At 47.9% G+C, this 13,752-nt stretch overlaps 1 protein-coding gene across 4 annotated transcripts in view; it reads right to left on the minus strand.

Annotated features, from left to right (window-relative positions):
- Loxl2 (Lysyl oxidase-like 2) overlaps positions 1–13,752 on the minus strand; it is an 87,561-nt gene that overhangs the window by 19,972 nt on the left and 53,837 nt on the right. The gene's annotated exons all lie outside the window — the stretch shown is intronic.

Raw genomic sequence — 13,752 nt, forward strand, 5'->3', positions numbered from 1 at the left:
ACCCCCGAGCAAGAATGGGAGCAGCCTACACAACAAATTCAAAATAGCAAATGCTGTTCATGAAGTGCATCCCAACAATGGTGTTCATAGCATAGATAGGCTAAATAGAAAAAAACAAAATAGCTTCATCAGCTCTGATGAAGGTAAAAGTCTCCACAAACCACAGGACAAGAAATCCATAAGAGATCCTTCCTCTGAATAGATAAGCAAGCTTTCTTAAAAGTGTTAAAGGCTACAAAACCATGTTAACAATGTACATAATGCTAAATGTCTGTCATTAAGCACTGCCTAGTCATAAGCACACAGTTCTACTGTATTTCCAAATGAGCAAGATGGTAGTGTTTACTAATGCCAAGTCCCAAAGTACAACCCGAGAAAAGCTAGAACGTGAGTTCATCCTAGGGAGGAATTGACTACAGCCTAATAGACCACACTGCCAACCAGAAGGCCTTGTTCAAGTCTGGGCAGCTAGTACATTGATCCTTTGAGCCACATCATGATAAGATCAGAAATTAGCTAAAGTTATCTGCTACCATAGCTAACAGCTTTCAGGTAAAATAACCCTGAAACCACTGCTGAAGTAGGCAAAAACCCATTACACCCACAAGGTTACTGCCAAATATGTTTGTTAAGAGCATTAACAGACATGATACCCAGAAAAAGTTCATATAAACAATCAGAAAAGCCAGACACTTGGTCAAAAATACAAATTTTTGGAGACATTGAATGTTAGTCAAGAGATACCATCCATATGTGATGTTGGCAGCCACAGCAGACCTCTATTGACTAGTCCTGCCATCTACGGGCAGGAGGAGGATATGCAGATATAATTTTTTTAGCATTTGGAATAGTTTTCAGGTTTGTTTATATTAATTCCCATGAAACATTTCTATACGAGAAATTTTGTGAACCCTTTTCAATCTAAAAAAAAGAAAAAAGTGTAGTCTTTAGACTTCCTCAGCTTCCATGACTCTTTGAGGGGGCAGGATTATGGTACCTGCTCCTGGTAAACCATGAGTGTGTCACAGATGCCTGGAGTGTTGGTCTTGACTATACAGATCCAGTGTGTAAGATATGGGGGAGCCACTGAGGGCACCACCCAAGAATTATATTTGTAAATTATTAAATTATTTGAATATTATCCCAATATTATTTATTATTTGTCATATACAGTAATTATAACTATCAGAGTAAACAGATTTTGTGATGTGTATGCAGCATGCATATTGTTATATGCTCATGCTCTTACATTAGCAATATACAGGCCTGCTACTATGAATATTTTGCCATGCAATGTTTAGATATACTGTACTGACATGTAGACACATGATTTAGGGTGTTTGCTAATAAATATAATATTGCATGATTAAGAAATACACAAGCGTTGAATGTAATGAAAAGTCATTTTCTGGGTGAGACCCAGAGGCTTCTCGGAGTTATTCAGGCTGAATGGATATGTATAACTTTCTGGCATCAGTCAATGTGCATGGAGTTCTTGCCTACCGGAGACCATAAGCCAGAACCTGGCCCCTCTCAGACAGGCGCGAGGAGCAATGGTCTATAGAAACCCCTATGTGGTTGGAAGCATTCTATGTCTGCCATCGATCGGGTCTGACACCCAGAAAGGTAGGCATCCCAAAACAATTTCCTATTCTGTTGAAACTATTGCTACCGAAAGCCGAACGAGTGGACAGAACTCCCCAAACGAAAATTAGCAAACTAGCATGACATCATCACGTCGCCATGCTGCTGTCTGCGCACCCTCCCCCCATCCCCAGGAAGGGGAAGGGGAAGCCCCAGACCCCCGCACCAGCGATCCAAGTGCCAGTTCTTAGCCTAGATGTCAAAAACACTTGAAAACACCGCCGACCGGAGGGAGGGAGGGAGGGAAGCTGGGGAGCCTCTCATGCTCTCCTCTGTACCATAGAAGAGCATGAAGCTCCCTGACCCAAACCCCAGAGGCCAATTCCAACAGGAAAAAGAGCCTTGGAGAAACAACCTGAACCGAAAGGGCCACCACAAACCGAGGAGAAGAGAGACAATAGAGCACCCGGTCCAAAGACCATGATGGCTCATAGGCGCATGAGCAGGCTGGGGGCAAAAGAACACATGAGATAGCTTGCGGAACGGGGCAGAAGTAACATCAACACTGAATGCAAGCCAGAGCGGCTCTGCCAGCGCCGCACGATATGAGGCGACAGTATGCGGCATCAGATGACGGTCCTGGAACAACCACGAAAGGAAGGACAAGACAACTCTATCAGAGACCGAAAGACACCTACACATTGATAGGAAAAACTGGAAGGACTTGTACAAATCTAACTTGTACAAGGAAGGAGCGAAAGACAACCCTTCTCCTTGTAACACCAATCCCCGCTCCAAGGGTATAAAAACCCAGGAGGGGTCCAACAGGGCCCAAGGCCCCAAAGTCACCACCTCCCCCCCCCCACTTCTAAAGAAAAGACACGGGGCCTCCGAAAAAGCAGGAATGAAGGAGGGGCCCACTGGTCAGACCCAGAAGGTCTGGGTGGAGGATCAGGCTCAAAAGCCTCCGCTGCAACCCAGGAAGGGTCCCCCCCCCCACCCGTGAGACCTCCCGAGTCTCAACACTAACTAGACCCTGCCCCGACTCCAAAGCCCTCAGACATTACGAAGCCAGAAGCAAGAGAGGAGGAACTGGATGCACAACAGAAGGGGAAGGATTAGGAGGGGCGGACGGAACCAGAACCAAAGCGACTCCCACCCCAAGTCCGGGTCCCTATACCCAAAACGGGGCAGTCTCGGGGCATCCGGGGCCACAACCAACCTAGCGTGTTGCAGCAACCTAAACCTAGCATGCAACGCAGCAGCTGCCTGCACCCTCATATCATGTTCAGTAGCTTGGGTGAACTGGAGCATATACAGACAACAAACATTGCACGATTCTGGGTCAAAAGAATCGCCGACCCAACAGGCAGCATGGCGGAGGTACAACTGGTGAGTGTCACCCTGAGACAAGGGGACAGAGCAACCTTCAATCTTGCACAAAGCAAGAGGGGACTCAAGGGTCACATCCATCAGACCATAGAGCCCCGCGGGGTTTCCCAGGGCTCTTAGCCTTCTTAACACGCTAAGGGAAGCCCAGGCAGGGTACTGCGAACCGGCACCGAAGTCTACCAAATAAACGTCTAAAAGCTGAACCCCCTGGGACGTGTTCACTCACAGGGGCCTGGCAGGGGATAACATCAAAACACAAAAGAAAATACACCGACCCAAACAACTGAGAGGGGAAGGACAAGGCAGAACCCCGCGCCCCCCCTTCCAGAGACGAAAACTACCTCCTACCCAGAGACAAACAAGGGCAACAAAACCCCAGCTGACCCCAAGGGCAGCCAAGTACCAAGCAGTTAAAGACACAGCAGAGGTAGATCCCAAGGTGACTTGTGGAAGGAGACCCCAAGGGCATTACTTACAGGGCATCTAGGGAAGGAAACCCCAGGCGCATGCAGCCCGAGTACCGTGGAAAATTTCTCCTGACTCACACACCACCTGTAGAGACAGCCCACACCACAAGGCACAGAACTGACACAAAACAGGAGCCAGAGGCACATAACTTCTCCAGAATCGCATTAGCCAAGAACTGCCGTTTGGATTTCCAGCATGGGGGGTCTGGGGCTCCCCCTTCTCCTTCCCGGGGAGGGGTGTTGCACAGAGGGCGGTGCGGCGACGTGATGACGTCATGCTAGTTTGCTAATTTTCGTTTGGGGAGTTCTGTCCACTCGTTCGGCTTTTGGTAGCAACAGTTTCACCAGAATAGGGGTTTGTTTTGGGACACCTACCTTTCTGGGTGTCAGACTTGGTTGATGGCAGACATAGAATGCTTCCAACCACATGTTTTTTTTTTCTATATGCCATTGCTCCTCATGCCTCTCTGAGGGGGCCAGGTTCTGGCTTGTGGTCCCGGTAGGCAAGAACTCCATGCACATTGACTGATGCCAAAAAGTTATACATATCCATTCAGCCTGAATAGCTCCGGGGAGCTGACAGGGCTCCCCCAGAAACAGTAATTATTACACTACATAATAACAATAATTACTGTTACTTTCTAAGGGTAATTATTCTTTAATCAAAAGTATCTGCAATAAAGAAAATTTAATCATTAACCTGCAACATTTTAACTGAGATACATAACCCTCAAAATGTAGTCTCCATCATGTGTTGATCTCCTAGGCAACTGTAGCCATCATCATTTGCCAATTTTAATTATTATGGCCCAGTTTTCATACCACTGATTTAGAACAGTGGACTATGTTCTTGACTAGTAATCATGGATCCTGAATTCAGTCCCTGGGTGAGACGGAAATGGTTGGACACGCTTTCTTTTAGCTGACACCACTATTCACCTAGTAGTAATTACTGTACCCAAGTGCAATTACTTAAGTGTAGTTTCAGGATGAGAGATACTGTACATTCATGGTGTCCAATCTTCCCAAGCATTCTTTATCATATAATGCTTTGAAACTACTGACAGTTTTGGCCTCCACTGTAAGTAGCATAAGTTTCTAAACTGTACACTGCAGTATAAAATATCGAAACCTGTCCTTTACTTCCTTCCTTGCAGTATCTGTACGTTACTCTAATTCAGAAATACTGGACAATTATAAATTATAAAGAAACACCTCAAACACAAGAATAAACACTCAGGGCCGGCATAATATTTTGAACTGGTGGGACTTAAAGAAACAAACAGAATGCATTACATTCATTAAAGACACACAGGAAATGGGACATAATACAACAATTTCACTCACCAGATTGACTACAGTACTCCAGTCACACTTAAAAAAAGGGTAAACACCTTCACACCGTGAGGTTAGGCACCTCACCATGCACCCAACACCACATGCCGAGGTCTTGCCTCTCTCTGTTCTTATGGGGGAGTAGGGACGCTACTTGCACAAAAATGAGCAGGAAAAACTGTACACACACACACACACAAGATATAAGCATTTTCAAATACTCAATTTAACATGCATAGAAACACTAACAAATGAAACACAAAAATTTAAAATAAAACAAATTGATATAACAAACTAAAAGAAAACATTTATATTAATTAATAATAACAAAAGCTAGAGTTTATACACCAATCAAACAACAAAAGCTAAACTTAATACTGTAACCCCATGATTATCCGGGATTCGAACATCCGGAAAACGCCCTTATATGGCCAAAATTGTGATCGGATAAAGTTATCACAATATCTGGCCAAAATGGCCACAGAAACCGGATAAAAGCTGGTTTGGCCGGATGAAAATTCGGCCATACCGTATTAATCCCGTCTGCTTGTGGCTCTAGACGCATGGTGGAGGAGGGGGTGGAGTGGGTGGTGTCGGGAGGGTGGGAGGGGAGTGTCGGGAGGGACTACCTGAGTACAGGAATTAACATTAATTTTATAACAATTAATCATAGCCAAAAACAAATGAAATAAGTACTAGTAATTATGTAATAACAAATAAATAAGTTTCCTAAAAGCAATGTGCACAGGCTGAAGTTTCCTTAAAAAATATTGTGAGTTTTTTTCCTCCTGGCGGCCTACGTAACGTACTATAACTGCCCCAAGTGGACCCGTCCAACACTGGTCAACCCATGTGCTCCCGTCCCTCGTGTTATACCACAGTGATGCACCATTAGTGAAATATTTTTTTAAATAACTTTTTTATTTTCATAGTAACTTTGAACATTTTTCGCCAAGACTATGTCTGGTAGCAACATCAATCGTTCTGGAGGTGTTAAGATGAAGAAAGTTGTTCTAACAATTAATGACAAGTTACTGTTATACACCTCAACCAGTGCGGCGTCACAGTGCTGCTCCATTAGTGAAATATTTGTTTAAATAACTTTTCTGTGGGGAGCCCCGAGGGCTCCCTGGAGCTTATCGGGTTAATGTATGTTATATTAGACCAGGACATTAGCTAAGGAGTTCAGACCTACCAGGGACCAGCGCCAGAACCTGGCCCCATCAGAGAGGTTTCAGGGAGCAATGGCCCTGGAAAACCCCCTTGTGGTTGGGGTTTTCCTTATCTGCCATTGACCGGGGTTAGGCACCCAGAAAGGTAGACATAACAAAACAAACCCCACATGGTAAAAAACTAAAATAAAAAAATGAACAGAGAGGTAGAAACTCCCTACAATCCCAAGGAAACAAGCAAACATCGCACTTTACTGCCGCGCCGATCGTCCACGCAGCCCTCCCCGCCCCGAGAGGGGGAGGGGGGAGCCCCGGACCTACCACGCTGGCTGCCTAGCTTCAGTTCGTAAGCTAATGTCAACCGGGATAGACGCTTCTCTGGCCTCAGTTTCCTAGGCGGTGTTTGCCTTGTCTGGCGTTCACTGTCGTGTGTTGTGTTGTGCAGTGGCCAGGAGTACCCCCCAGTAGGGGCCTCATAGCCTGGTGGATAGCGTGCAGGACTCGTAATTCTGTGGCGCGGGTTCGATTCCCGCACGAGGCAGAAACAAATGGGCAAAGTTTCTTTCACCCTGAATGCCCCTGTTACCTAGCAGTAAATAGGTACCTGGGAGTTAGTCAGCTGTCACGGGCTGCTTCCTGGGGGTGGAGGCCTGGTCGAGGACCGGGCCGCAGGGACACTAAAGCCCCGAAATCATCTCAAGATAACCTCAAGATAACCCCATCAGTGCCGGGGGTGCATGCGCTTAGGGGCTTCCTTCCCTAAGCGCCCTGTGAGTACTGCTCTGTGAGTACAGGCGGCCTGTTCCTGTTGCCTCTGGAGACGGTGTACTTTTGCGGGTTTTTCTTTGGTTTTTATTTTCATTTGCCTGGTGGGGGTCTGCCTTGTGTGGCTATAGTTCCACTGGTAGTGTTTGGTGGCCCTCTGTTAGGCCCCTGTGATTGTACACGTCGCAGGGGTTTTCAGTGCTATGCTCTTCCCTCTTGTTATTTTTGGGTTTCTTAACCGGTTAGCAACACCTTGTCCGGGCTTCCCGTAGCAGTCAGCTTACGGGCCCTGGAAACCCGTCTGGGCTCGGTGGACCATTGAATGTGTCTTCCGGGTTCCAACCCGTCTTGTATGGGATCGTTGATTGCTGTGCCCTTGTCTCCGGGTGACAGTCGCCACTTTTACCTCTGTCATGTTGCCTGTTGGGTCACTGACACCTTGACCCGGAGTCTTGCGAGAGAGATTCTCTGCTTCTTCTCCAGTACTCTCCTGATGTTATTACTGTTCAGAGTACAGGCGGCATCCGTGTTGCAAGCTAGGTTAGGTTGCTGCAACACGCTATGTTGGTTTCCCACTCGGATGCCCCGAGGCCACCCCGTTTTGGTTAGGTGCTGTTCGCCCCTTTCCCTCCCCGTTCCCAGCTCCGGAACGTCTGTGGGTTTCAGGGTCGGGGCGGGGTTTAGTTGGGACCGAGACTCGGGCGGTTTTCGGGGGCTGCCTCGTTTTGGTTGGGGATGGAGGTTTTCGGGCCTGATCCTCCTGCCAAGGCTTCTGGGTCTTACCAGCAGCCCTTTCTTGCTGCCTTTCCCATGGACGCTTCCTTTTCTTTAAGGGCGGAGGGCTTGGAGGACGCCTCTGCCCCAGGGCCTTTGTTGCTGATTCCCAGGGCTGTGGGGGATGCCTGCTAGCAGTTCTGGAGCGGTTTGCCCCTGCCTGGGTTTTCTGCTTTTGGGTGGAGTTTTTCGCCCATCCAGTCTGCTTGCTTCCCACTTTTGCTTGCGTGTTTTCGTATTTTTTGCGTCGGTCACAGCCCTCTGTTCTGGTGGCCATTTTCTTCTGCCGGTTTCCCGGCGTGGCCACCAGGGAGGCGTTGCGGTTTGTTTACATGCGCCTGGGTGTGCGAGCGAGTGTCTTGGGTGAGTTTTCACCCTTTTTCAGGGGTTTTATTCTCCTGTTGTCGTCTCTTTGCTTTTCTGGTGTTTTCTGCCCGTTTCCTGTTCCTCTGGGAACGTTTGAGTGTTGATTTTACACCGGGTTTTCATTTTGTCTATTTTGGGTCTGGGCCCTTGGGTTTGGGCTCAGTGTCCCTGGCTGTTATGCTTGCTCCCACACCTTGTCCCTCAGTTTCCCTGGGGGTTCTGTCTGGGGGCTGTGCTTTGCCTTTCTGTGGTGTATCTCCGCCGGCAAATGTGGTGGTTTGGGCACCCCCTGGTTCGATTCCGGGTTCCTTTGGGTTCTTTGGTTTTGTTCTGCAGGTTTCTTCCTCTTGGGAAGAAGTTTTGTGCCTTCTTCGCCTGGCCGGCGAGGTGCTCTCTGCCCACTGGTCGGCGGCTTGTAATTTTCTATTCCCGTGTATGTGTGTGTATACATGTACATGTGTACACTGTGTGTGTGTGTGCACATGTGTATGTGCATACACACGTGTGTGTAACATACCTTGTGTGTATATGTAAATACATAATATGTATATGTGTATGTGTACCTTTTCTTTCGGAGGGGGCTCTGTTCCCTTCTCTGTTGACGGGGTGCTGGGGGAGCAGCTTGCTCTGTTGACTCTCACATGGTCGTGCAGTTAGTGGGCGCTTTTGGTTGTCTTCTGGCCTCTGGTGGCGGCGGTGGATGGCTTCTCCCCCTTTGGGGGGTTCAGGGCTGGCGGGGTGGGCTTCTTCCCCTGCGCTTCGTCATGTCATCTTAGTGGGTGCGTTGGACGTGGTCGATTCGCCCCATCCTTCTGGGGTTCCCGTCTGCTCTTTACAGACATGGGCATGTCGAATCTGCGGTTCTTCTGGACTTCTTCAGTTTGCGCCCTGGATTCTATGCCCTCATCGGAGGACTGTTGTCTCCTGTCCGGCTTCTGTTTTGGCTGGGTGCCTGGATGGTGGCCCTGGACCTCCAGGTCACTTCTTGGCACGTTCCTCTCCAGTTTTCCGGGACTGGCACAGTTGGTGGTGGGGCTTCAGGCTTGCCGCTTTTGTTGCGTTCCCTATGTTGTAATTGGCACTTGGTGTATTTTTGCATCTTTACCGGATCTTGGTGCCCTGTCTGAGTCTGCTTGGGATTCTGTGTCTGGCCTACCTCGACGACTGGCTGGTGTGGGCTCCCAGTCGGTCCGCTTGTCTGCTCGTCAGGGGTGTGGTTCTTTCCAGATCGCCGGGTTTGGTTTCCTAGTGATCTGGAGGCCATTCCATCTGTTTCCGTCCCAGGTTTGGACCTGGCTGGGCCTTATTTAGGGCTCTTGGGCCGCTCCTTGTCTTTCCCTCCAGAAGTGTTGCTGCAGCTGTTGTCCCGCCTTCGGTTGTTCATGAGAAGGTCCCGGGTTGCTCAGCGGTTGCTCGAACAGTTGTGCGGGAGTCTGAACTTCGACGTGCTGGTTTGCCCGCGGGGTCGGGTTTGGCTTCGGCGTCTGTTTGGTTCCTTCGGAGACTTCCCTTTCGCCTCTCATGCAATCGTTGGGTTCGTTCCTACGGGGATCTTGTGTTGGTGCTATGTCACCATCTTCCTCTTTGGGGTTTTTGGGGTTCCGTGCCTTGGCACCTCCCAGAGCTTTCGCTTGATGTGTTCACGGACGGGTCATCTTTCGGCTGGGGCTTTGTGACCAGTGCTCACCAGGTCGGCCAGGGATGGTGGGGTCTGTCTGTCCGTCGGGCTCACAGCACGGTTAGGGAGTTCATGGCTGTCTGGTTTGCGCTTTGGAGGGTTTGGGTCACTCGGTGCTCTACCATTCAGCTCCATTCGGACTGTTCTCTGGCGATTCTTTGCTGGAATCACAGGGTTTCTCTTAGGTGTTGACCTTTGGGGTTCGTTCCTTAGAGTGGCTCGTTTGCTGGATTCTCGGGGTTTGGCTAACCATGATGTTCATGTCTGGGGTGTGTCCTGCATCCTGGCAGTCAGCTGTCTCAGTTCATTCCTCTGTTCGCGGATTGGCCAGTCGTCGCCGACTCGTTTTGTTGGCTCTGCCAGACGTATGGACTCCTGGCCATGGACGTCTTCGAATCGGTGTGGTCTAGGCATCACCCCTTTTTATGTGGCGCCCTTTCCCACCTGCGAGGAGTTCACGGTAGATGCTTTTCGGCAGGACTGGTTGAGGTGGGGTACTTATTCCTCTTCTCCCGGTCCAGCAGTTGCTTTGGATTCTGGCTCGGTTGGAGTCCATTCCCACAAGAGTAGTCCTTATGGTTCCTTGGTGGCTGGCCCAGCTTTATTTTCAAACGCTGCTTGATAGGTGTCCGAACCCGGGGCGTTTTCCCGCGGCTCCGCCTCTTTCGGCAGGTCGGATCGGTCCTGTCCGTGACTGGTTCGGCCTTCTCCTCGGCTCTTCGCATCTGGTATTTTGACGTGGGTATCACCATCTCTGTGGTGATCAGGTGGCTTTGTTGATGGTGTCCCACTTGCGAGCTTCATCTTGGTGACAGTATGACGTTCCTGGTGTTTCTATGCACTTTTTCTTGCTCTTCGTAGGTTGTCTTCTCTTTCGCATCGGGTTGTCTTGTCTTTTTTTGAGTTTTCAGGACTACAGTTATTTGATGTTTCTTACTGTCGCCTCGTTTTGTGTGGCGCTGGCGGAGTCGCTCCGGCTTACGTTCGGGGTGGACATCACATCTCCCCCATTTCGTACGCTTTCTCGTGTTTTGTTTCACCTCCGGCCTGCTCATGCGTCACTTGAGCCGTCCTGGTCCTTGATCAGGGTGCCTTCTTATCTTCTCTTCAGTTTGTGGTAGCCCCTTCGGTTAAGGTTTCTGCTCTTTGGTACTGGTGGTAGGTTTGTACGTTTGCAGCCTTTCTCCGTCCTGGCGACGGTCGAGACGGCTGCTTTCCGGAAGGGTTCTTGGGTTATTGATGCTTGATTGGTTAGGCCAGGGATGCGTCCTGTGTTGTCCGGTTGCGTTTTTTGCCGTTACCTGCGTACCGTATCTGGGGATGCGCTTTGGGTTGATCCGGTTCTCCTCGTTCCCCGTTTCAGGGCTCGGGTCTCCCAGGTCGTCAGCAGAGTTTTTCAGTCTTCCAGCCTGCGGTCTGTCTTTGCGCCCGTGCTGTTCGGACGTTTGCAGCTTTTGCTGCTGTGTTGGTGACGTCTAGGGCTCATTTTGGGTGCAGGGATTTGAGGGTCGCACAGGTTCTTGGCGGCCCATTCTTTATGCGCGTCTGCTCCTGTGCGTTCTTGTTGCCTTGGGTCGCAGGTTGCAGCCTGTTGTCTCGGCTTCGCATTGCGAAGTTTGTGGCGGCCGCCTCCCGGGTTAGCCCTTTCTTTTCCTTCTCTTTGGGTATGGAGCTCCAGGGAGCCATAGGGGCTCCCCACAAAAGACCAGCGTTAAATGTAATGAAAAGCCATTTTCTGGGTGAGCCCCGGAAGCTCCCTGGCAACCCTCCCTCCCACTGGTCGGCGTTTTTCTCGCGTTGGTTGAAGCTTAGCTTCCGAACTGATGCTAGGCAGCCGGCGCGGTAGGTCCGGGGCTCCCCCTCCCCCTCTCGAGGCGGGGAGGGCTGCGCGGACGATCGGCGTGGCAGTAAAGTGTGATGTTTTCTTATTTCCTTGGGATTGTAGGGAGTTTCTACCTCTCAGTTTGGTTTTTTGTTTTAGTTTTACCATGTGGTGTTTGTTTTGTTATGCCTACCTTTCTGGGTGCCTAACCCCAGTCGATGGCAGATAAGGAAAACCCCAACCTCAAGGGGGTTTTCCAGGGCCATTGCTCCCTGAAACCTCTCTGAAGGGGCCAGGTTCTGGTGCTTGGCGCCAGAACCTGGTAGGTCCCTGGTAGGTCTGAACGCCATAGCTAATGTCCCGGTCTAATGTAACATAGATTAGCAGTAGTGTGTTACGTTTGCGTGTTGGCTTGTTTCCTTGTTTACATGGGATTGAAGGAAGTTCTACCTCTCTGTTTGGTTTTTGTTGTTAGTTTCTTACCATGTGGGGTTTAATTTTGTTATGCCTACCTTTCTGGGTGCCTAAGCCCGGTCGATGGCAGATAAGGAAAAACCCCAACCACAGGGAGGTTTTCCAGGGTTATTGCACCCTGAAACCTCTCTGAAAGGGGCCAGGTTTTGGCTCATGGTCCCTGGTAGGTCTGAACTTCATAGCTAATGTCCCAGTCTAATATAAAATACATTAGCCCGATAAGCTCCAGGGAGCCGTAGGGGCTCCCCTCGGAAAAATTCCTTCAAAACTCCAAACGAGACTATTGTATCATGAAAACGAAGACATTTTCAAACTCTTAACAAAACAGGAGAAATGACACATAAACTGGAACACAGATTAAATGTAAGCACATACTGTATTTAACTGATTTAATCATGATACATAACTGCAAGGAAAATTCATAATACAAATGCATGACTAACAAATTGACTACACAGTTCAAAACGTCTCTGAAAAAAAAAAAAAAATTAAAAATGATTTTCAAAGTAAATTTTTCCGTGTCAATAAACACACTTAATAATCCCAGAATCAGTAACTGTTCAAGGTTACATCAAATCTTCAAATTTCAATACACTAGCTGGGAACATTTTTACTAAATAACTCAATGTACAATAGCAAGGCATGTACATTTTCCCACCACTGGATAACACAAAAGAATCTGAAGAATGAAGTCAATTGGCTATCAAGTGCGCTTCCATCCATCAATTTCCTCTTCTTCCCCAACACAAAAAAAAATACTTGCACTATTGCATGGTATACAATTGTGCCCTCATTTCCTCTATGCAAACCGGGTCAAACCAAATTTTAATAATCCTCTGTTGGCTAGATTCTTAATACGGGAGAACCATCAAAGATGCTGAACATACTAACCATCCTGTAAAATGTATCAACAAGTCCTTAAAAGTAACACTAAAATGTGAGAGAAAGAGATATAAGGAAGGAAATTGGGATGGATGCATTCATTTTATATACTTCCACCCAGTATCCTCCTTTTCCTCTACATGCACAAACAAGGGAAAAAAATCACATGGTGTGTAAAGTTTCCAGTGCATTTTTGTGAGAGTAACGTCCATACTCCCCACGAGAACAAAGAGGGGTGATACCTGACAGGCTCAGGATGTGTGTTGGGTGTGCAGAGAGGTGCCCAACTTCAATGTGGGGGTGTTTACACTGGTTTTCTAACTGTGACTAGAGTACTGTAGTCAATCTGGTGAGTGAAATTATTCCCTGCTATATTATGTCTCATTTCACATGTCTCTTTAATGAATATAATTCATGCACTCTTTTTCGTTTCTTTAAGTCCAACCAATTCAAAATATTGTGCTGGCCACGAGTGTTTACTCTCATGTTTGAGGTGTTTCTTTATAATTTATAATTGTCCCATATTTCTGATTTAAAGTAATGTACATATACTGCAAGTAAGGAAGTAAAGGATGAATTTTGATAGTTTGTACTGCAGTGTACGGCTTAGAAACTTGTGTGCCTTACACCAGCACTTTCTCACCTAACTTGTTCCAACTGTCTACCACTCTATTGGCAAAAGTGAAGTGTCTTATATTGCTTCAGCAGCTTTGTTTAATTAGCTTAAATTTATGACCTCTTGTTCTTGAAGTTCCCAGTCTCACAAATTCTTCCTTAACAATTTTCTCGATTCCTGTAACTGTTTTGAACGCAGTGATCATATTGCCTCTTTCCTCTATCTTCAAGTTTTGGCATACTTATTGCCTCTAAACTCACCTCGTAGCTCTTATCCTTCAGTTTCAGGAACCATTTACTTGCATGCCTTTACATCTTTTCCAGTTCTTAAGATAAAGGCACCATACAACTGCTGCATATTCCAGCTTTGGTGCCACATAAGTCGTGAACAGTTTCTTTAGTGTTTCACCATTAATGTATTTAAAA

This window comes from Procambarus clarkii, chromosome 22, assembly GCF_040958095.1.
Source record: "Procambarus clarkii isolate CNS0578487 chromosome 22, FALCON_Pclarkii_2.0, whole genome shotgun sequence".
NCBI classification, from domain to species: Eukaryota; Metazoa; Arthropoda; class Malacostraca; order Decapoda; family Cambaridae; genus Procambarus; species Procambarus clarkii.